The sequence below is a fragment of the Euwallacea fornicatus genome, unplaced genomic scaffold (assembly GCF_040115645.1).
Source record: "Euwallacea fornicatus isolate EFF26 unplaced genomic scaffold, ASM4011564v1 scaffold_40, whole genome shotgun sequence".
Lineage (NCBI taxonomy): Eukaryota > Metazoa > Arthropoda > Insecta > Coleoptera > Curculionidae > Euwallacea > Euwallacea fornicatus.
This window is the reverse complement of record NW_027096009.1, coordinates 743416-769050: the sequence shown is the minus strand read 5'-3', so window position 1 is coordinate 769050 and position 25635 is coordinate 743416.

The following is a 25635-nucleotide window of genomic DNA, read 5'->3' as shown; positions in this document are numbered from 1 at the left end:
TCGATCTACAAAGTGTGAAAAGTCACAAAAGTTTTGTGTTTGAGCACATAAAGTACTATTTTTCATGGAAATTCATCAAGATGCAATCATGATGTGTTGTGTCATTTTAAAAATCTCGTCGAGCTGATTAATTTGACACTTTGTTTAACAAATTTGGTTCTTATTTGCCGAAGTTATCGAGCTTCAAAGTTTGAAAAGTCACAAAAGTTGGGTGTTTGAGCACATAAAGTACTATTTGTCTTGGAAATTCATCAAGATGCAATCATGATGTGTTGTGTTATGTTAAAGATCTCGTCGTGCTGATTAATTTGACACTTTGTTTAACAAATTTGGTCCTTATTTGCCGAAGTTATCGAGCTTCAAAGTTTGAAAAGTCACAAAAGTTGTGTGTTTGAGCACATAAAGTACTATTTGTCTTGGAAATTCATCAAGATGCAATCATGATGTGTTGTGTCATTTTAAAGATCTCGTCGAGCTGATTAATTTGACACTTTGTTTAACAAATTTGGTTCTTATTTGCCGAAGTTATCGAGCTTCAAAGTTTGAAAAGTCACAAAAGTTGTGTGTTTGAGCACATAAAGTACTATTTTTCATGGAAATTCATCAAGATGCAATCATGATGTGTTGTGTTATTTTAAAGATCTCGTCGAGCTGATTAATTTGACACTTTGTTTAACAAATTTGGTCCTAATTTACCGAAGTTATCGAGCTTCAAAGTTTGAAAAGTCACAAAAGTTGTGTGTTTGAGCACATAAAGTACTATTTTTCATGGAAATTCATCAAGATGCAATCATGATGTGTTGTGTTATTTTAAAGATCTCGTCGAGCTGATTAATTTGACACTTTGTTTAACAAATTTGGTCCTAATTTGCCGAAGTTATCGAGCTTCAAAGTTTGAAAAGTCACAAAAGTTGGGTGTTTGAGCACATAAAGTACTATTTGTCTTGGAAATTCATCAAGATGCAATCATGATGTGTTGTGTTATTTTAAAGATCTCGTCGAGCTGATTAATTTGACACTTTGTTTAACAAATTTGGTCCTAATTTACCGAAGTTATCGAGCTTCAAAGTTTGAAAAGTCACAAAAGTTGTGTGTTTGAGCACATAAAGTACTATTTTTCATGGAAATTCATCAAGATGCAATCATGATGTGTTGTGTTATTTTAAAGATCTCGTCGAGCTGATTAATTTGACACTTTGTTTAACAAATTTGGTCCTAATTTGCCGAAGTTATCGAGCTTCAAAGTTTGAAAAGTCACAACAGTTGGGTGTTTGAGCACATAAAGTACTATTTGTCTTGGAAATTCATCAAGATGCAATCATGATGTGTTGTGTCATTTTAAAGATCTCGTCGAGCTGATTAATTTGACACTTTGTTTAACAAATTTGGTCCTTATTTGCCGAAGTTATCGAGCTTCAAAGTTTGAAAAGTCACAAAAGTTGTGTGTTTGAGCACATAAAGTACTATTTTTCATGGAAATTCATCAAGATGCAATCATGATATGTTGTGTTATTTTAAAGATCTCGTCGTGCTGATTAATTTGACACTTTGTTTAACAAATTTGGTCCTAATTTACCGAAGTTATCGAGCTTCAAAGTTTGAAAAGTCATAAAAGTTGTGTGTTTGAGCACATAAAGTACTATTTTTCATGGAAATTCATCAAGATGCAATCATGATGTGTTGTGTTATTTTAAAGATCTCGTCGAGCTGATTAATTTGACACTTTGTTTAACAAATTTGGTCCTTATTTGCCGAAGTTATCGAGCTTCAAAGTTTGAAAAGTCACAAAAGTTGTGTGTTTGAGCACATAAAGTACTATTTTTCATGGAAATTCATCAAGATGCAATCATGATATGTTGTGTTATTTTAAAGATCTCGTCGTGCTGATTAATTTGACACTTTGTTTAACAAATTTGGTCCTAATTTGCCGAAGTTATCGAGCTTCAAAGTTTGAAAAGTCACAAAAGTTGTGTGTTTGAGCACATAAAGTACTATTTTTCATGGAAATTCATCAAAATGCAATCATGATGTGTTGTGTTATTTTAAAGATCTCGTCGAGCTGATTAATTTGACACTTTGTTTAACAAATTTGGTCCTAATTTACCGAAGTTATCGAGCTTCAAAGTTTGAAAAGTCATAAAAGTTGTGTGTTTGAGCATATAAAGTACTATTTGTCTTGGAAATTCATCAAGATGCAATCATGATGTATTGTGTTATTTTAAAGATCTCGTCGAGCTGATTAATGTGACACTTTGTTTAACAAATTTGGTCCTAATTTGCCGAAGTTATCGAGCTTCAAAGTTTGAAAAGTCACAAAAGTTGGGTGTTTGAGCACATAAAGTACTATTTGTCTTGGAAATTCATCAAGATGCAATCATGATGTGTTGTGTCATTTTAATGATCTCGTCGAGCTGATTAATTTGACACTTTGTTTAACAAATTTGGTCCTAATTTGCCGAAGTTATCGAGCTTCAAAGTTTGAAAAGTCACAAAAGTTGGGTGTTTGAGCACATAAAGTACTATTTGTCTTGGAAATTCATCAAGATGCAATCATGATGTGTTGTGTTATGTTAAAGATCTCGTCGTGCTGATTAATTTGACACTTTGTTTAACAAATTTGGTCCTTATTTGCCGAAGTTATCGAGCTTCAAAGTTTGAAAAGTCACAAAAGTTGTGTGTTTGAGCACATAAAGTACTATTTTTCATGGAAATTCATCAAGATGCAATCATGATGTATTGTGTTATTTTAAAGATCTCGTCGAGCTGATTAATGTGACACTTTGTTTAACAAATTTGGTCCTAATTTGCCGAAGTTATCGAGCTTCAAAGTTTGAAAAGTCACAACAGTTGGGTGTTTGAGCACATAAAGTACTATTTGTCTTGGAAATTCATCAAGATGCAATCATGATGTGTTGTGTCATTTTAAAGATCTCGTCGAGCTGATTAATTTGACACTTTGTTTAACAAATTTGGTCCTTATTTGCCGAAGTTATCGAGCTTCAAAGTTTGAAAAGTCACAAAAGTTGTGTGTTTGAGCACATAAAGTACTATTTTTCATGGAAATTCATCAAGATGCAATCATGATGTGTTGTGTTATTTTAAAGATCTCGTCGAGCTGATTAATTTGACACTTTGTTTAACAAATTTGGTCCTTATTTGCCGAAGTTATCGAGCTTCAAAGTTTGAAAAGTCACAAAAGTTGTGTGTTTGAGCACATAAAGTACTATTTTTCATGGAAATTCATCAAGATGCAATCATGATATGTTGTGTTATTTTAAAGATCTCGTCGTGCTGATTAATTTGACACTTTGTTTAACAAATTTGGTCCTAATTTGCCGAAGTTATCGAGCTTCAAAGTTTGAAAAGTCACAAAAGTTGTGTGTTTGAGCACATAAAGTACTATTTTTCATGGAAATTCATCAAAATGCAATCATGATGTGTTGTGTTATTTTAAAGATCTCGTCGAGCTGATTAATTTGACACTTTGTTTAACAAATTTGGTCCTAATTTACCGAAGTTATCGAGCTTCAAAGTTTGAAAAGTCATAAAAGTTGTGTGTTTGAGCATATAAAGTACTATTTGTCTTGGAAATTCATCAAGATGCAATCATGATGTATTGTGTTATTTTAAAGATCTCGTCGAGCTGATTAATGTGACACTTTGTTTAACAAATTTGGTCCTAATTTGCCGAAGTTATCGAGCTTCAAAGTTTGAAAAGTCACAAAAGTTGGGTGTTTGAGCACATAAAGTACTATTTGTCTTGGAAATTCATCAAGATGCAATCATGATGTGTTGTGTCATTTTAATGATCTCGTCGAGCTGATTAATTTGACACTTTGTTTAACAAATTTGGTCCTAATTTGCCGAAGTTATCGAGCTTCAAAGTTTGAAAAGTCACAAAAGTTGGGTGTTTGAGCACATAAAGTACTATTTGTCTTGGAAATTCATCAAGATGCAATCATGATGTGTTGTGTTATGTTAAAGATCTCGTCGTGCTGATTAATTTGACACTTTGTTTAACAAATTTGGTCCTTATTTGCCGAAGTTATCGAGCTTCAAAGTTTGAAAAGTCACAAAAGTTGTGTGTTTGAGCACATAAAGTACTATTTTTCATGGAAATTCATCAAGATGCAATCATGATGTATTGTGTTATTTTAAAGATCTCGTCGAGCTGATTAATGTGACACTTTGTTTAACAAATTTGGTCCTAATTTGCCGAAGTTATCGAGCTTCAAAGTTTGAAAAGTCACAACAGTTGGGTGTTTGAGCACATAAAGTACTATTTGTCTTGGAAATTCATCAAGATGCAATCATGATGTGTTGTGTCATTTTAAAGATCTCGTCGAGCTGATTAATTTGACACTTTGTTTAACAAATTTGGTCCTTATTTGCCGAAGTTATCGAGCTTCAAAGTTTGAAAAGTCACAAAAGTTGTGTGTTTGAGCACATAAAGTACTATTTTTCATGGAAATTCATCAAGATGCAATCATGATGTGTTGTGTTATTTTAAAGATCTCGTCGAGCTGATTAATTTGACACTTTGTTTAACAAATTTGGTCCTAATTTGCCGAAGTTATCGAGCTTCAAAGTTTGAAAAGTCACAAAAGTTGGGTGTTTGAGCACATAAAGTACTATTTGTCTTGGAAATTCATCAAGATGCAATCATGATGTGTTGTGTTATGTTAAAGATCTCGTCGTGCTGATTAATTTGACACTTTGTTTAACAAATTTGGTCCTTATTTGCCGAAGTTATCGAGCTTCAAAGTTTGAAAAGTCACAAAAGTTGTGTGTTTGAGCACATAAAGTACTATTTGTCTTGGAAATTCATCAAGATGCAATCATGATGTGTTGTGTCATTTTAAAGATCTCGTCGAGCTGATTAATTTGACACTTTGTTTAACAAATTTGGTTCTTATTTGCCGAAGTTATCGAGCTTCAAAGTTTGAAAAGTCACAAAAGTTGGTTGTTTGAGCACATAAAGTACTATTTGTCTTGGAAATTCATCAAGATGCAATCATGATGTGTTGTGTTATGTTAAAGATCTCGTCGTGCTGATTAATTTGACACTTTGTTTAACAAATTTGGTCCTTATTTGCCGAAGTTATCGAGCTTCAAAGTTTGAAAAGTCACAAAAGTTGTGTGTTTGAGCACATAAAGTACTATTTTTCATGGAAATTCATCAAGATGCAATCATGATGTGTTGTGTTATGTTAAAGATCTCGTCGTGCTGATTAATTTGACACTTTGTTTAACAAATTTGGTCCTTATTTGCCGAAGTTATCGAGCTTCAAAGTTTGAAAAGTCACAAAAGTTGTGTGTTTGAGCACATAAAGTACTATTTTTCATGGAAATTCATCAAGATGCAATCATGATGTGTTGTGTCATTTTAAAGATCTCGTCGAGCTGATTAATTTGACACTTTGTTTAACAAATTTGGTCCTTATTTGCCGAAGTTATCGAGCTTCAAAGTTTGAAAAGTCACAAAAGTTGTGTGTTTGAGCACATAAAGTACTATTTTTCATGGAAATTCATCAAGATGCAATCATGATGTGTTGTGTTATTTTAAAGATCTCGTCGAGCTGATTAATTTGACACTTTGTTTAACAAATTTGGTCCTAATTTGCCGAAGTTATCGAGCTTCAAAGTTTGAAAAGTCACAAAAGTTGGGTGTTTGAGCACATAAAGTACTATTTGTCTTGGAAATTCATCAAGATGCAATCATGATGTGTTGTGTTATGTTAAAGATCTCGTCGTGCTGATTAATTTGACACTTTGTTTAACAAATTTGGTCCTTATTTGCCGAAGTTATCGAGCTTCAAAGTTTGAAAAGTCACAAAAGTTGTGTGTTTGAGCACATAAAGTACTATTTGTCTTGGAAATTCATCAAGATGCAATCATGATGTGTTGTGTTATGTTAAAGATCTCGTCGTGCTGATTAATTTGACACTTTGTTTAACAAATTTGGTCCTTATTTGCCGAAGTTATCGAGCTTCAAAGTTTGAAAAGTCACAAAAGTTGTGTGTTTGAGCACATAAAGTACTATTTTTCATGGAAATTCATCAAGATGCAATCATGATGTGTTGTGTTATTTTAAATATCTCCTCGAGCTGATTAATTTGACACTTTGGTTAACAAATTTGGTCCTAATTTACCGAAGTTATCGAGCTTCAAAGTTTGAAAAGTCATAAAAGTTGTGTGTTTGAGCACATAAAGTACTATTTTTCATGGAAATTCATCAAGATGCAATCATGATGTGTTGTGTTATTTTAAAGATCTCGTCGAGCTGATTAATTTGACACTTTGTTTAACAAATTTGGTCCTCATTTGCTGAAGTTATCGATCTACAAAGTGTGAAAAGTCACAAAAGTTTTGTGTTTGAGCACATAAAGTACTATTTTTCATGGAAATTCATCAAGATGCAATCATGATGTGTTGTGTTATTTTAAAAATCTCCTCGAGCTGATTAATTTGACACTTTGTTTAACAAATTTGGTCCTAATTTACCGAAGTTATCGAACTTCAAAGTTTGAAAAGTCATAAAAGTTGTTTGTTTGAGCACATAAAGTACTATTTTTCATGGAAATTCATCAAGATGCAATCATGATGTGTTGTGTTATTTTAAAGATCTCGTCGAGCTGATTAATTTGACACTTTGTTTAACAAATTTGGTCCTTATTTGCCGAAGTTATCGATCTACAAAGTGTGAAAAGTCACAAAAGTTTTGTGTTTGAGCACATAAAGTACTATTTTTCATGGAAATTCATCAAGATGCAATCATGATATGTTGTGTTATTTTAAAGATCTCGTCGTGCTGATTAATTTGACACTTTGTTTAACAAATTTGGTCCTAATTTGCCGAAGTTATCGAGCTTCAAAGTTTGAAAAGTCACAAAAGTTGTGTCTTTGAGCACATAAAGTACTATTTTTCATGGAAATTCATCAAGATGCAATCATGATATGTTGTGTTATTTTAAAGATCTCGTCGTGCTGATTAATTTGACACTTTGTTTAACAAATTTGGTCCTAATTTGCCGAAGTTATCGAGCTTCAAAGTTTGAAAAGTCACAAAAGTTGTGTCTTTGAGCACATAAAGTACTATTTTTCATGGAAATTCATCAAGATGCAATCATGATGTATTGTGTTATTTTAAAGATCTCGTCGAGCTGATTAATGTGACACTTTGTTTAACAAATTTGGTCCTAATTTGCCGAAGTTATCGAGCTTCAAAGTTTGAAAAGTCACAACAGTTGGGTGTTTGAGCACATAAAGTACTATTTGTCTTGGAAATTCATCAAGATGCAATCATGATGTGTTGTGTCATTTTAAAGATCTCGTCGAGCTGATTAATTTGACACTTTGTTTAACAAATTTGGTCCTTATTTGCCGAAGTTATCGAGCTTCAAAGTTTGAAAAGTCACAAAAGTTGTGTGTTTGAGCACATAAAGTACTATTTTTCATGGAAATTCATCAAGATGCAATCATGATGTGTTGTGTTATTTTAAAGATCTCGTCGAGCTGATTAATTTGACACTTTGTTTAACAAATTTGGTCCTAATTTACCGAAGTTATCGAGCTTCAAAGTTTGAAAAGTCACAAAAGTTGTGTGTTTGAGCACATAAAGTACTATTTTTCATGGAAATTCATTAAGACGCAATCATGATGTGTTGTGTTATTTTAAAGATCTCGTCGAGCTGATTAATTTGACACTTTGTTTAACAAATTTGGTCCTCATTTGCTGAAGTTATCGATCTACAAAGTGTGAAAAGTCACAAAAGTTTTGTGTTTGAGCACATAAAGTACTATTTTTCATGGAAATTCATCAAGATGCAATCATGATGTGTTGTGTTATTTTAAATATCTCCTCGAGCTGATTAATTTGACACTTTGTTTAACAAATTTGGTCCTAATTTACCGAAGTTATCGAGCTTCAAAGTTTGAAAAGTCATAAAAGTTGTGTGTTTGAGCACATAAAGTACTATTTTTCATGGAAATTCATCAAGATGCAATCATGATGTGTTGTGTTATTTTAAAGATCTCGTCGAGCTGATTAATTTGACACTTTGTTTAACAAATTTGGTCCTCATTTGCTGAAGTTATCGATCTACAAAGTGTGAAAAGTCACAAAAGTTTTGTGTTTGAGCACATAAAGTACTATTTTTCATGGAAATTCATCAAGATGCAATCATGATGTGTTGTGTTATTTTAAAAATCTCCTCGAGCTGATTAATTTGACACTTTGTTTAACAAATTTGGTCCTAATTTACCGAAGTTATCGAACTTCAAAGTTTGAAAAGTCATAAAAGTTGTGTGTTTGAGCACATAAAGTACTATTTTTCATGGAAATTCATCAAGATGCAATCATGATGTGTTGTGTTATTTTAAAGATCTCGTCGAGCTGATTAATTTGACACTTTGTTTAACAAATTTGGTCCTCATTTGCTGAAGTTATCGATCTACAAAGTGTGAAAAGTCACAAAAGTTTTGTGTTTGAGCACATAAAGTACTATTTTTCATGGAAATTCATCAAGATGCAATCATGATGTGTTGTGTTATTTTAAAAATCTCCTCGAGCTGATTAATTTGACACTTTGTTTAACAAATTTGGTCCTAATTTACCGAAGTTATCGAACTTCAAAGTTTGAAAAGTCATAAAAGTTGTGTGTTTGAGCACATAAAGTACTATTTTTCATGGAAATTCATCAAGATGCAATCATGATGTGTTGTGTTATTTTAAAGATCTCGTCGAGCTGATTAATTTGACACTTTGTTTAACAAATTTGGTCCTTATTTGCCGAAGTTATCGATCTACAAAGTGTGAAAAGTCACAAAAGTTTTGTGTTTGAGCACATAAAGTACTATTTTTCATGGAAATTCATCAAGATGCAATCATGATATGTTGTGTTATTTTAAAGATCTCGTCGTGCTGATTAATTTGACACTTTGTTTAACAAATTTGGTCCTAATTTGCCGAAGTTATCGAGCTTCAAAGTTTGAAAAGTCACAAAAGTTGTGTCTTTGAGCACATAAAGTACTATTTTTCATGGAAATTCATCAAGATGCAATCATGATGTATTGTGTTATTTTAAAGATCTCGTCGAGCTGATTAATGTGACACTTTGTTTAACAAATTTGGTCCTAATTTACCGAAGTTATCGAACTTCAAAGTTTGAAAAGTCATAAAAGTTGTGTGTTTGAGCACATAAAGTACTATTTTTCATGGAAATTCATCAAGATGCAATCATGATGTGTTGTGTTATTTTAAATATCTCCTCGAGCTGATTAATTTGACACTTTGTTTAACAAATTTGGTCCTAATTTACCGAAGTTATCGAGCTTCAAAGTTTGAAAAGTCATAAAAGTTGGGTGTTTGAGCACATAAAGTACTATTTGTCTTGGAAATTCATCAAGATGCAATCATGATGTGTTGTGTTATGTTAAAGATCTCGTCGTGCTGATTAATTTGACACTTTGTTTAACAAATTTGGTCCTTATTTGCCGAAGTTATCGAGCTTCAAAGTTTGAAAAGTCACAAAAGTTGTGTGTTTGAGCACATAAAGTACTATTTGTCTTGGAAATTCATCAAGATGCAATCATGATGTGTTGTGTCATTTTAAAGATCTCGTCGAGCTGATTAATTTGACACTTTGTTTAACAAATTTGGTTCTTATTTGCCGAAGTTATCGAGCTTCAAAGTTTGAAAAGTCACAAAAGTTGTGTGTTTGAGCACATAAAGTACTATTTTTCATGGAAATTCATCAAGATGCAATCATGATGTGTTGTGTTATTTTAAATATCTCCTCGAGCTGATTAATTTGACACTTTGTTTAACAAATTTGGTCCTAATTTACCGAAGTTATCGAGCTTCAAAGTTTGAAAAGTCATAAAAGTTGTGTGTTTGAGCACATAAAGTACTATTTTTCATGGAAATTCATCAAGATGCAATCATGATGTGTTGTGTTATTTTAAAGATCTCGTCGAGCTGATTAATTTGACACTTTGTTTAACAAATTTGGTCCTCATTTGCTGAAGTTATCGATCTACAAAGTGTGAAAAGTCACAAAAGTTTTGTGTTTGAGCACATAAAGTACTATTTTTCATGGAAATTCATCAAGATGCAATCATGATGTGTTGTGTTATTTTAAAAATCTCCTCGAGCTGATTAATTTGACACTTTGTTTAACAAATTTGGTCCTAATTTACCGAAGTTATCGAACTTCAAAGTTTGAAAAGTCATAAAAGTTGTGTGTTTGAGCACATAAAGTACTATTTTTCATGGAAATTCATCAAGATGCAATCATGATGTGTTGTGTTATTTTAAAGATCTCGTCGAGCTGATTAATTTGACACTTTGTTTAACAAATTTGGTCCTCATTTGCTGAAGTTATCGATCTACAAAGTGTGAAAAGTCACAAAAGTTTTGTGTTTGAGCACATAAAGTACTATTTTTCATGGAAATTCATCAAGATGCAATCATGATGTGTTGTGTTATTTTAAAAATCTCCTCGAGCTGATTAATTTGACACTTTGTTTAACAAATTTGGTCCTAATTTACCGAAGTTATCGAACTTCAAAGTTTGAAAAGTCATAAAAGTTGTGTGTTTGAGCACATAAAGTACTATTTTTCATGGAAATTCATCAAGATGCAATCATGATGTGTTGTGTTATTTTAAAGATCTCGTCGAGCTGATTAATTTGACACTTTGTTTAACAAATTTGGTCCTTATTTGCCGAAGTTATCGATCTACAAAGTGTGAAAAGTCACAAAAGTTTTGTGTTTGAGCACATAAAGTACTATTTTTCATGGAAATTCATCAAGATGCAATCATGATATGTTGTGTTATTTTAAAGATCTCGTCGTGCTGATTAATTTGACACTTTGTTTAACAAATTTGGTCCTAATTTGCCGAAGTTATCGAGCTTCAAAGTTTGAAAAGTCACAAAAGTTGTGTCTTTGAGCACATAAAGTACTATTTTTCATGGAAATTCATCAAGATGCAATCATGATGTATTGTGTTATTTTAAAGATCTCGTCGAGCTGATTAATGTGACACTTTGTTTAACAAATTTGGTCCTAATTTGCCGAAGTTATCGAGCTTCAAAGTTTGAAAAGTCACAAAAGTTGGGTGTTTGAGCACATAAAGTACTATTTTTCATGGAAATTCATCAAGATGCAATCATGATGTGTTGTGTCATTTTAAAGATCTCGTCGAGCTGATTAATTTGACACTTTGTTTAACAAATTTGGTCCTAATTTACCGAAGTTATCGAGCTTCAAAGTTTGAAAAGTCACAAAAGTTGTGTGTTTGAGCACATAAAGTACTATTTTTCATGGAAATTCATTAAGATGCAATCATGATGTGTTGTGTTATTTTAAAGATCTCGTCGAGCTGATTAATTTGACACTTTGTTTAACAAATTTGGTCCTCATTTGCTGAAGTTATCGATCTACAAAGTGTGAAAAGTCACAAAAGTTTTGTGTTTGAGCACATAAAGTACTATTTTTCATGGAAATTCATCAAGATGCAATCATGATGTGTTGTGTTATTTTAAAAATCTCCTCGAGCTGATTAATTTGACACTTTGTTTAACAAATTTGGTCCTAATTTACCGAAGTTATCGAGCTTAAAGTTTGAAAAGTCATAAAAGTTTTGTGTTTGAGCACATAAAGTACTATTTTTCATGGAAATTCATCAAGATGCAATCATGATGTGTTGTGTCATTTTAAAAATCTCGTCGAGCTGATTAATTTGACACTTTGTTTAACAAATTTGGTTCTTATTTGCCGAAGTTATCGAGCTTCAAAGTTTGAAAAGTCACAAAAGTTGGGTGTTTGAGCACATAAAGTACTATTTGTCTTGGAAATTCATCAAGATGCAATCATGATGTGTTGTGTTATGTTAAAGATCTCGTCGTGCTGATTAATTTGACACTTTGTTTAACAAATTTGGTCCTTATTTGCCGAAGTTATCGAGCTTCAAAGTTTGAAAAGTCACAAAAGTTGTGTGTTTGAGCACATAAAGTACTATTTGTCTTGGAAATTCATCAAGATGCAATCATGATGTGTTGTGTCATTTTAAAGATCTCGTCGAGCTGATTAATTTGACACTTTGTTTAACAAATTTGGTTCTTATTTGCCGAAGTTATCGAGCTTCAAAGTTTGAAAAGTCACAAAAGTTGTGTGTTTGAGCACATAAAGTACTATTTTTCATGGAAATTCATCAAGATGCAATCATGATGTGTTGTGTTATTTTAAAGATCTCGTCGAGCTGATTAATTTGACACTTTGTTTAACAAATTTGGTCCTAATTTACCGAAGTTATCGAGCTTCAAAGTTTGAAAAGTCACAAAAGTTGTGTGTTTGAGCACATAAAGTACTATTTTTCATGGAAATTCATCAAGATGCAATCATGATGTGTTGTGTTATTTTAAAGATCTCGTCGAGCTGATTAATTTGACACTTTGTTTAACAAATTTGGTCCTAATTTGCCGAAGTTATCGAGCTTCAAAGTTTGAAAAGTCACAAAAGTTGGGTGTTTGAGCACATAAAGTACTATTTGTCTTGGAAATTCATCAAGATGCAATCATGATGTGTTGTGTTATTTTAAAGATCTCGTCGAGCTGATTAATTTGACACTTTGTTTAACAAATTTGGTCCTAATTTGCCGAAGTTATCGAGCTTCAAAGTTTGAAAAGTCACAAAAGTTGTGTCTTTGAGCACATAAAGTACTATTTTTCATGGAAATTCATCAAGATGCAATCATGATGTATTGTGTTATTTTAAAGATCTCGTCGAGCTGATTAATGTGACACTTTGTTTAACAAATTTGGTCCTAATTTACCGAAGTTATCGAACTTCAAAGTTTGAAAAGTCATAAAAGTTGTGTGTTTGAGCACATAAAGTACTATTTTTCATGGAAATTCATCAAGATGCAATCATGATGTGTTGTGTTATTTTAAATATCTCCTCGAGCTGATTAATTTGACACTTTGTTTAACAAATTTGGTCCTAATTTACCGAAGTTATCGAGCTTCAAAGTTTGAAAAGTCATAAAAGTTGGGTGTTTGAGCACATAAAGTACTATTTGTCTTGGAAATTCATCAAGATGCAATCATGATGTGTTGTGTTATGTTAAAGATCTCGTCGTGCTGATTAATTTGACACTTTGTTTAACAAATTTGGTCCTTATTTGCCGAAGTTATCGAGCTTCAAAGTTTGAAAAGTCACAAAAGTTGTGTGTTTGAGCACATAAAGTACTATTTGTCTTGGAAATTCATCAAGATGCAATCATGATGTGTTGTGTCATTTTAAAGATCTCGTCGAGCTGATTAATTTGACACTTTGTTTAACAAATTTGGTTCTTATTTGCCGAAGTTATCGAGCTTCAAAGTTTGAAAAGTCACAAAAGTTGTGTGTTTGAGCACATAAAGTACTATTTTTCATGGAAATTCATCAAGATGCAATCATGATGTGTTGTGTTATTTTAAATATCTCCTCGAGCTGATTAATTTGACACTTTGTTTAACAAATTTGGTCCTAATTTACCGAAGTTATCGAGCTTCAAAGTTTGAAAAGTCATAAAAGTTGTGTGTTTGAGCACATAAAGTACTATTTTTCATGGAAATTCATCAAGATGCAATCATGATGTGTTGTGTTATTTTAAAGATCTCGTCGAGCTGATTAATTTGACACTTTGTTTAACAAATTTGGTCCTCATTTGCTGAAGTTATCGATCTACAAAGTGTGAAAAGTCACAAAAGTTTTGTGTTTGAGCACATAAAGTACTATTTTTCATGGAAATTCATCAAGATGCAATCATGATGTGTTGTGTTATTTTAAAAATCTCCTCGAGCTGATTAATTTGACACTTTGTTTAACAAATTTGGTCCTAATTTACCGAAGTTATCGAACTTCAAAGTTTGAAAAGTCATAAAAGTTGTGTGTTTGAGCACATAAAGTACTATTTTTCATGGAAATTCATCAAGATGCAATCATGATGTGTTGTGTTATTTTAAAGATCTCGTCGAGCTGATTAATTTGACACTTTGTTTAACAAATTTGGTCCTCATTTGCTGAAGTTATCGATCTACAAAGTGTGAAAAGTCACAAAAGTTTTGTGTTTGAGCACATAAAGTACTATTTTTCATGGAAATTCATCAAGATGCAATCATGATGTGTTGTGTTATTTTAAAAATCTCCTCGAGCTGATTAATTTGACACTTTGTTTAACAAATTTGGTCCTAATTTACCGAAGTTATCGAACTTCAAAGTTTGAAAAGTCATAAAAGTTGTGTGTTTGAGCACATAAAGTACTATTTTTCATGGAAATTCATCAAGATGCAATCATGATGTGTTGTGTTATTTTAAAGATCTCGTCGAGCTGATTAATTTGACACTTTGTTTAACAAATTTGGTCCTTATTTGCCGAAGTTATCGATCTACAAAGTGTGAAAAGTCACAAAAGTTTTGTGTTTGAGCACATAAAGTACTATTTTTCATGGAAATTCATCAAGATGCAATCATGATGTGTTGTGTTATTTTAAATATCTCCTCGAGCTGATTAATTTGACACTTTGTTTAACAAATTTGGTCCTAATTTACCGAAGTTATCGAGCTTCAAAGTTTGAAAAGTCATAAAAGTTGTGTGTTTGAGCACATAAAGTACTATTTTTCATGGAAATTCATCAAGATGCAATCATGATGTGTTGTGTTATTTTAAAGATCTCGTCGAGCTGATTAATTTGACACTTTGTTTAACAAATTTGGTCCTCATTTGCTGAAGTTATCGATCTACAAAGTGTGAAAAGTCACAAAAGTTTTGTGTTTGAGCACATAAAGTACTATTTTTCATGGAAATTCATCAAGATGCAATCATGATGTGTTGTGTTATTTTAAAAATCTCCTCGAGCTGATTAATTTGACACTTTGTTTAACAAATTTGGTCCTAATTTACCGAAGTTATCGAACTTCAAAGTTTGAAAAGTCATAAAAGTTGTGTGTTTGAGCACATAAAGTACTATTTTTCATGGAAATTCATCAAGATGCAATCATGATGTGTTGTGTTATTTTAAAGATCTCGTCGAGCTGATTAATTTGACACTTTGTTTAACAAATTTGGTCCTCATTTGCTGAAGTTATCGATCTACAAAGTGTGAAAAGTCACAAAAGTTTTGTGTTTGAGCACATAAAGTACTATTTTTCATGGAAATTCATCAAGATGCAATCATGATGTGTTGTGTTATTTTAAAAATCTCCTCGAGCTGATTAATTTGACACTTTGTTTAACAAATTTGGTCCTAATTTACCGAAGTTATCGAACTTCAAAGTTTGAAAAGTCATAAAAGTTGTGTGTTTGAGCACATAAAGTACTATTTTTCATGGAAATTCATCAAGATGCAATCATGATGTGTTGTGTTATTTTAAAGATCTCGTCGAGCTGATTAATTTGACACTTTGTTTAACAAATTTGGTCCTTATTTGCCGAAGTTATCGATCTACAAAGTGTGAAAAGTCACAAAAGTTTTGTGTTTGAGCACATAAAGTACTATTTTTCATGGAAATTCATCAAGATGCAATCATGATATGTTGTGTTATTTTAAAGATCTCGTCGTGCTGATTAATTTGACACTTTGTTTAACAAATTTGGTCCTAATTTGCCGAAGTTATCGAGCTTCAAAGTTTGAAAAGTCACAAAAGTTGTGTCTTTGAGCACATAAAGTACTATTTTTCATGGAAATTCATCAAGATGCAATCATGATGTATTGTGTTATTTTAAAGATCTCGTCGAGCTGATTAATGTGACACTTTGTTTAACAAATTTGGTCCTAATTTGCCGAAGTTATCGAGCTTCAAAGTTTGAAAAGTCACAAAAGTTGGGTGTTTGAGCACATAAAGTACTATTTTTCATGGAAATTCATCAAGATGCAATCATGATGTGTTGTGTCATTTTAAAGATCTCGTCGAGCTGATTAATTTGACACTTTGTTTAACAAATTTGGTCCTAATTTACCGAAGTTATCGAGCTTCAAAGTTTGAAAAGTCACAAAAGTTGTGTGTTTGAGCACATAAAGTACTATTTTTCATGGAAATTCATTAAGATGCAATCATGATGTGTTGTGTTATTTTAAAGATCTCGTCGAGCTGATTAATTTGACACTTTGTTTAACAAATTTGGTCCTCATTTGCTGAAGTTATCGATCTACAAAGTGTGAAAAGTCACAAAAGTTTTGTGTTTGAGCACATAAAGTACTATTTTTCATGGAAATTCATCAAGATGCAATCATGATGTGTTGTGTTATTTTAAAAATCTCCTCGAGCTGATTAATTTGACACTTTGTTTAACAAATTTGGTCCTAATTTACCGAAGTTATCGAGCTTAAAGTTTGAAAAGTCATAAAAGTTTTGTGTTTGAGCACATAAAGTACTATTTTTCATGGAAATTCATCAAGATGCAATCATGATGTGTTGTGTCATTTTAAAAATCTCGTCGAGCTGATTAATTTGACACTTTGTTTAACAAATTTGGTTCTTATTTGCCGAAGTTATCGAGCTTCAAAGTTTGAAAAGTCACAAAAGTTGGGTGTTTGAGCACATAAAGTACTATTTGTCTTGGAAATTCATCAAGATGCAATCATGATGTGTTGTGTTATGTTAAAGATCTCGTCGTGCTGATTAATTTGACACTTTGTTTAACAAATTTGGTCCTTATTTGCCGAAGTTATCGAGCTTCAAAGTTTGAAAAGTCACAAAAGTTGTGTGTTTGAGCACATAAAGTACTATTTGTCTTGGAAATTCATCAAGATGCAATCATGATGTGTTGTGTCATTTTAAAGATCTCGTCGAGCTGATTAATTTGACACTTTGTTTAACAAATTTGGTTCTTATTTGCCGAAGTTATCGAGCTTCAAAGTTTGAAAAGTCACAAAAGTTGTGTGTTTGAGCACATAAAGTACTATTTTTCATGGAAATTCATCAAGATGCAATCATGATGTGTTGTGTTATTTTAAAGATCTCGTCGAGCTGATTAATTTGACACTTTGTTTAACAAATTTGGTCCTAATTTACCGAAGTTATCGAGCTTCAAAGTTTGAAAAGTCACAAAAGTTGTGTGTTTGAGCACATAAAGTACTATTTTTCATGGAAATTCATCAAGATGCAATCATGATGTGTTGTGTTATTTTAAAGATCTCGTCGAGCTGATTAATTTGACACTTTGTTTAACAAATTTGGTCCTAATTTGCCGAAGTTATCGAGCTTCAAAGTTTGAAAAGTCACAAAAGTTGGGTGTTTGAGCACATAAAGTACTATTTGTCTTGGAAATTCATCAAGATGCAATCATGATGTGTTGTGTTATTTTAAAGATCTCGTCGAGCTGATTAATTTGACACTTTGTTTAACAAATTTGGTCCTAATTTACCGAAGTTATCGAGCTTCAAAGTTTGAAAAGTCACAAAAGTTGTGTGTTTGAGCACATAAAGTACTATTTTTCATGGAAATTCATCAAGATGCAATCATGATGTGTTGTGTTATTTTAAAGATCTCGTCGAGCTGATTAATTTGACACTTTGTTTAACAAATTTGGTCCTAATTTGCCGAAGTTATCGAGCTTCAAAGTTTGAAAAGTCACAAAAGTTGGGTGTTTGAGCACATAAAGTACTATTTGTCTTGGAAATTCATCAAGATGCAATCATGATGTGTTGTGTTATTTTAAAGATCTCGTCGTGCTGATTAATTTGACACTTTGTTTAACAAATTTGGTCCTAATTTGCCGAAGTTATCGAGCTTCAAAGTTTGAAAAGTCACAAAAGTTGTGTCTTTGAGCACATAAAGTACTATTTTTCATGGAAATTCATCAAGATGCAATCATGATGTATTGTGTTATTTTAAAGATCTCGTCGAGCTGATTAATGTGACACTTTGTTTAACAAATTTGGTCCTAATTTGCCGAAGTTATCGAGCTTCAAAGTTTGAAAAGTCACAAAAGTTGGGTGTTTGAGCACATAAAGTACTATTTTTCATGGAAATTCATCAAGATGCAATCATGATGTGTTGTGTCATTTTAAAGATCTCGTCGATCTGATTAATTTGACACTTTGTTTAACAAATTTGGTCCTAATTTACCGAAGTTATCGAGCTTCAAAGTTTGAAAAGTCACAAAAGTTGTGTGTTTGAGCACATAAAGTACTATTTTTCATGGAAATTCATTAAGATGCAATCATGATGTGTTGTGTTATTTTAAAGATCTCGTCGAGCTGATTAATTTGACACTTTGTTTAACAAATTTGGTCCTCATTTGCTGAAGTTATCGATCTACAAAGTGTGAAAAGTCACAAAAGTTTTGTGTTTGAGCACATAAAGTACTATTTTTCATGGAAATTCATCAAGATGCAATCATGATGTGTTGTGTTATTTTAAAAATCTCCTCGAGCTGATTAATTTGACACTTTGTTTAACAAATTTGGTCCTAATTTACCGAAGTTATCGAGCTTAAAGTTTGAAAAGTCATAAAAGTTTTGTGTTTGAGCACATAAAGTACTATTTTTCATGGAAATTCATCAAGATGCAATCATGATGTGTTGTGTCATTTTAAAAATCTCGTCGAGCTGATTAATTTGACACTTTGTTTAACAAATTTGGTTCTTATTTGCCGAAGTTATCGAGCTTCAAAGTTTGAAAAGTCACAAAAGTTGGGTGTTTGAGCACATAAAGTACTATTTGTCTTGGAAATTCATCAAGATGCAATCATGATGTGTTGTGTTATGTTAAAGATCTCGTCGTGCTGATTAATTTGACACTTTGTTTAACAAATTTGGTCCTTATTTGCCGAAGTTATCGAGCTTCAAAGTTTGAAAAGTCACAAAAGTTGTGTGTTTGAGCACATAAAGTACTATTTGTCTTGGAAATTCATCAAGATGCAATCATGATGTGTTGTGTCATTTTAAAGATCTCGTCGAGCTGATTAATTTGACACTTTGTTTAACAAATTTGGTTCTTATTTGCCGAAGTTATCGAGCTTCAAAGTTTGAAAAGTCACAAAAGTTGTGTGTTTGAGCACATAAAGTACTATTTTTCATGGAAATTCATCAAGATGCAATCATGATGTGTTGTGTTATTTTAAAGATCTCGTCGAGCTGATTAATTTGACACTTTGTTTAACAAATTTGGTCCTAATTTACCGAAGTTATCGAGCTTCAAAGTTTGAAAAGTCACAAAAGTTGTGTGTTTGAGCACATAAAGTACTATTTTTCATGGAAATTCATCAAGATGCAATCATGATGTGTTGTGTTATTTTAAAGATCTCGTCGAGCTGATTAATTTGACACTTTGTTTAACAAATTTGGTCCTAATTTGCCGAAGTTATCGAGCTTCAAAGTTTGAAAAGTCACAAAAGTTGGGTGTTTGAGCACATAAAGTACTATTTGTCTTGGAAATTCATCAAGATGCAATCATGATGTGTTGTGTTATTTTAAAGATCTCGTCGAGCTGATTAATTTGACACTTTGTTTAACAAATTTGGTCCTAATTTACCGAAGTTATCGAGCTTCAAAGTTTGAAAAGTCACAAAAGTTGTGTGTTTGAGCACATAAAGTACTATTTTTCATGGAAATTCATCAAGATGCAATCATGATGTGTTGTGTTATTTTAAAGATCTCGTCGAGCTGATTAATTTGACACTTTGTTTAACAAATTTGGTCCTAATTTGCCGAAGTTATCGAGCTTCAAAGTTTGAAAAGTCACAACAGTTGGGTGTTTGAGCACATAAAGTACTATTTGTCTTGGAAATTCATCAAGATGCAATCATGATGTGTTGTGTTATTTTAAAGATCTCGTCGAGCTGATTAATTTGACACTTTGTTTAACAAATTTGGTCCTAATTTACCGAAGTTATCGAGCTTCAAAGTTTGAAAAGTCACAAAAGTTGTGTGTTTGAGCACATAAAGTACTATTTTTCATGGAAATTCATCAAGATGCAATCATGATGTGTTGTGTTATTTTAAAGATCTCGTCGAGCTGATTAATTTGACACTTTGTTTAACAAATTTGGTCCTAATTTGCCGAAGTTATCGAGCTTCAAAGTTTGAAAAGTCACAAAAGTTGGGTGTTTGAGCACATAAAGTACTATTTGTCTTGGAAATTCATCAAGATGCAATCATGATGTGTTGTGTTATTTTAAAGATCTCGTCGAGCTGATTAATTTGACACTTTGTTTAACAAATTTGGTCCTAATTTACCGAAGTTATCGAGCTTCAAAGTTTGAAAAGTCACAAAAGTTGTGTGTTTGAGCACATAAAGTACTATTTTTCATGGAAATTCATCAAGATGCAATCATGATGTGTTGTGTTATTTTAAAGATCTCGTCGAGCTGATTAATTTGACACTTTGTTTAACAAATTTGGTCCTAATTTGCCGAAGTTATCGAGCTTCAAAGTTTGAAAAGTCACAACAGTTGGGTGTTTGAGCACATAAAGTACTATTTGTCTTGGAAATTCATCAAGATGCAATCATGATGTGTTGTGTCATTTTAAAGATCTCGTCGAGCTGATTAATTTGACACTTTGTTTAACAAATTTGGTTCTTATTTGCCGAAGTTATCGAGCTTCAAAGTTTGAAAAGTCACAAAAGTTGTGTGTTTGAGCACATAAAGTACTATTTTTCATGGAAATTCATCAAGATGCAATCATGATGTGTTGTGTTATTTTAAAGATCTCGTCGAGCTGATTAATTTGACACTTTGTTTAACAAATTTGGTCCTCATTTGCTGAAGTTATCGATCTACAAAGTGTGAAAAGTCACAAAAGTTTTGTGTTTGAGCACATAAAGTACTATTTTTCATGGAAATTCATCAAGATGCAATCATGATGTGTTGTGTTATTTTAAAAATCTCCTCGAGCTGATTAATTTGACACTTTGTTTAACAAATTTGGTCCTAATTTACCGAAGTTATCGAACTTCAAAGTTTGAAAAGTCATAAAAGTTGTGTGTTTGAGCACATAAAGTACTATTTTTCATGGAAATTCATCAAGATGCAATCATGATGTGTTGTGTTATTTTAAAGATCTCGTCGAGCTGATTAATTTGACACTTTGTTTAACAAATTTGGTCCTCATTTGCTGAAGTTATCGATCTACAAAGTGTGAAAAGTCACAAAAGTTTTGTGTTTGAGCACATAAAGTACTATTTTTCATGGAAATTCATCAAGATGCAATCATGATGTGTTGTGTTATTTTAAAGATCTCGTCGAGCTGATTAATTTGACACTTTGTTTAACAAATTTGGTCCTAATTTACCGAAGTTATCGAACTTCAAAGTTTGAAAAGTCATAAAAGTTGTGTGTTTGAGCACATAAAGTACTATTTTTCATGGAAATTCATCAAGATGCAATCATGATGTGTTGTGTTATTTTAAAGATCTCGTCGAGCTGATTAATTTGACACTTTGTTTAACAAATTTGGTCCTTATTTGCCGAAGTTATCGATCTACAAAGTGTGAAAAGTCACAAAAGTTGTGTCTTTGAGCACATAAAGTACTATTTTTCATGGAAATTCATCAAGATGCAATCATGATGTATTGTGTTATTTTAAAGATCTCGTCGAGCTGATTAATGTGACACTTTGTTTAACAAATTTGGTCCTAATTTGCCGAAGTTATCGAGCTTCAAAGTTTGAAAAGTCACAAAAGTTGGGTGTTTGAGCACATAAAGTACTATTTTTCATGGAAATTCATCAAGATGCAATCATGATGTGTTGTGTCATTTTAAAGATCTCGTCGAGCTGATTAATTTGACACTTTGTTTAACAAATTTGGTCCTAATTTACCGAAGTTATCGAGCTTCAAAGTTTGAAAAGTCACAAAAGTTGTGTGTTTGAGCACATAAAGTACTATTTTTCATGGAAATTCATTAAGATGCAATCATGATGTGTTGTGTTATTTTAAAGATCTCGTCGAGCTGATTAATTTGACACTTTGTTTAACAAATTTGGTCCTCATTTGCTGAAGTTATCGATCTACAAAGTGTGAAAAGTCACAAAAGTTTTGTGTTTGAGCACATAAAGTACTATTTTTCATGGAAATTCATCAAGATGCAATCATGATGTGTTGTGTTATTTTAAAAATCTCCTCGAGCTGATTAATTTGACACTTTGTTTAACAAATTTGGTCCTAATTTACCGAAGTTATCGAGCTTAAAGTTTGAAAAGTCATAAAAGTTTTGTGTTTGAGCACATAAAGTACTATTTGTCTTGGAAATTCATCAAGATGCAATCATGATGTGTTGTGTCATTTTAAAGATCTCGTCGAGCTGATTAATTTGACACTTTGTTTAACAAATTTGGTCCTAATTTGCCGAAGTTATCGAGCTTCAAAGTTTGAAAAGTCACAAAAGTTGGGTGTTTGAGCACATAAAGTACTATTTTTCATGGAAATTCATCAAGATGCAATCATGATGTGTTGTGTCATTTTAAAGATCTCGTCGAGCTGATTAATTTGACACTTTGTTTAACAAATTTGGTCCTAATTTACCGAAGTTATCGAGCTTCAAAGTTTGAAAAGTCACAAAAGTTGTGTGTTTGAGCACATAAAGTACTATTTTTCATGGAAATTCATCAAGATGCAATCATGATGTGTTGTGTTATTTTAAAGATCTCGTCGAGCTGATTAATTTGACACTTTGTTTAACAAATTTGGTCCTAATTTGCCGAAGTTATCGAGCTTCAAAGTTTGAAAAGTCACAAAAGTTGGGTGTTTGAGCACATAAAGTACTATTTGTCTTGGAAATTCATCAAGATGCAATCATGATGTGTTGTGTTATTTTAAAGATCTCGTCGAGCTGATTAATTTGACACTTTGTTTAACAAATTTGGTCCTAATTTACCGAAGTTATCGAGCTTCAAAGTTTGAAAAGTCACAAAAGTTGTGTGTTTGAGCACATAAAGTACTATTTTTCATGGAAATTCATCAAGATGCAATCATGATGTGTTGTGTTATTTTAAAGATCTCGTCGAGCTGATTAATTTGACACTTTGTTTAACAAATTTGGTCCTAATTTGCCGAAGTTATCGAGCTTCAAAGTTTGAAAAGTCACAACAGTTGGGTGTTTGAGCACATAAAGTACTATTTGTCTTGGAAATTCATCAAGATGCAATCATGATGTGTTGTGTCATTTTAAAGATCTCGTCGAGCTGATTAATTTGACACTTTGTTTAACAAATTTGGTTCTTATTTGCCGAAGTTATCGAGCTTCAAAGTTTGAAAAGTCACAAAAGTTGTGTGTTTGAGCACATAAAGTACTATTTTTCATGGAAATTCATCAAGATGCAATCATGATGTGTTGTGTTATTTTAAAGATCTCGTCGAGCTGATTAATTTGACACTTTGTTTAACAAATTTGGTCCTCATTTGCTGAAGTTATCGATCTACAAAGTGTGAAAAGTCACAAAAGTTTTGTGTTTGAGCACATAAAGTACTATTTTTCATGGAAATTCATCAAGATGCAATCATGATGTGTTGTGTTATTTTAAAAATCTCCTCGAGCTGATTAATTTGACACTTTGTTTAACAAATTTGGTCCTAATTTACCGAAGTTATCGAACTTCAAAGTTTGAAAAGTCATAAAAGTTGTGTGTTTGAGCACATAAAGTACTATTTTTCATGGAAATTCATCAAGATGCAATCATGATGTGTTGTGTTATTTTAAAGATCTCGTCGAGCTGATTAATTTGACACTTTGTTTAACAAATTTGGTCCTCATTTGCTGAAGTTATCGATCTACAAAGTGTGAAAAGTCACAAAAGTTTTGTGTTTGAGCACATAAAGTACTATTTTTCATGGAAATTCATCAAGATGCAATCATGATGTGTTGTGTTATTTTAAAAATCTCCTCGAGCTGATTAATTTGACACTTTGTTTAACAAATTTGGTCCTAATTTACCGAAGTTATCGAACTTCAAAGTTTGAAAAGTCATAAAAGTTGTGTGTTTGAGCACATAAAGTACTATTTTTCATGGAAATTCATCAAGATGCAATCATGATGTGTTGTGTTATTTTAAAGATCTCGTCGAGCTGATTAATTTGACACTTTGTTTAACAAATTTGGTCCTTATTTGCCGAAGTTATCGATCTACAAAGTGTGAAAAGTCACAAAAGTTGTGTCTTTGAGCACATAAAGTACTATTTTTCATGGAAATTCATCAAGATGCAATCATGATGTATTGTGTTATTTTAAAGATCTCGTCGAGCTGATTAATGTGACACTTTGTTTAACAAATTTGGTCCTAATTTGCCGAAGTTATCGAGCTTCAAAGTTTGAAAAGTCACAAAAGTTGGGTGTTTGAGCACATAAAGTACTATTTTTCATGGAAATTCATCAAGATGCAATCATGATGTGTTGTGTCATTTTAAAGATCTCGTCGAGCTGATTAATTTGACACTTTGTTTAACAAATTTGGTCCTAATTTACCGAAGTTATCGAGCTTCAAAGTTTGAAAAGTCACAAAAGTTGTGTGTTTGAGCACATAAAGTACTATTTTTCATGGAAATTCATTAAGATGCAATCATGATGTGTTGTGTTATTTTAAAGATCTCGTCGAGCTGATTAATTTGACACTTTGTTTAACAAATTTGGTCCTCATTTGCTGAAGTTATCGATCTACAAAGTGTGAAAAGTCACAAAAGTTTTGTGTTTGAGCACATAAAGTACTATTTTTCATGGAAATTCATCAAGATGCAATCATGATGTGTTGTGTTATTTTAAAAATCTCCTCGAGCTGATTAATTTGACACTTTGTTTAACAAATTTGGTCCTAATTTACCGAAGTTATCGAGCTTAAAGTTTGAAAAGTCATAAAAGTTTTGTGTTTGAGCACATAAAGTACTATTTGTCTTGGAAATTCATCAAGATGCAATCATGATGTGTTGTGTCATTTTAAAGATCTCGTCGAGCTGATTAATTTGACACTTTGTTTAACAAATTTGGTTCTTATTTGCCGAAGTTATCGAGCTTCAAAGTTTGAAAAGTCACAAAAGTTGTGTGTTTGAGCACATAAAGTACTATTTTTCATGGAAATTCATCAAGATGCAATCATGATGTGTTGTGTTATTTTAAAGATCTCGTCGAGCTGATTAATTTGACACTTTGTTTAACAAATTTGGTCCTCATTTGCTGAAGTTATCGATCTACAAAGTGTGAAAAGTCACAAAAGTTTTGTGTTTGAGCACATAAAGTACTATTTTTCATGGAAATTCATCAAGATGCAATCATGATGTGTTGTGTTATTTTAAAGATCTCGTCGAGCTGATTAATTTGACACTTTGTTTAACAAATTTGGTCCTAATTTGCCGAAGTTATCGAGCTTCAAAGTTTGAAAAGTCACAAAAGTTGGGTGTTTGAGCACATAAAGTACTATTTGTCTTGGAAATTCATCAAGATGCAATCATGATGTGTTGTGTTATTTTAAAGATCTCGTCGAGCTGATTAATTTGACACTTTGTTTAACAAATTTGGTCCTAATTTACCGAAGTTATCGAGCTTCAAAGTTTGAAAAGTCACAAAAGTTGTGTGTTTGAGCACATAAAGTACTATTTTTCATGGAAATTCATCAAGATGCAATCATGATGTGTTGTGTTATTTTAAAGATCTCGTC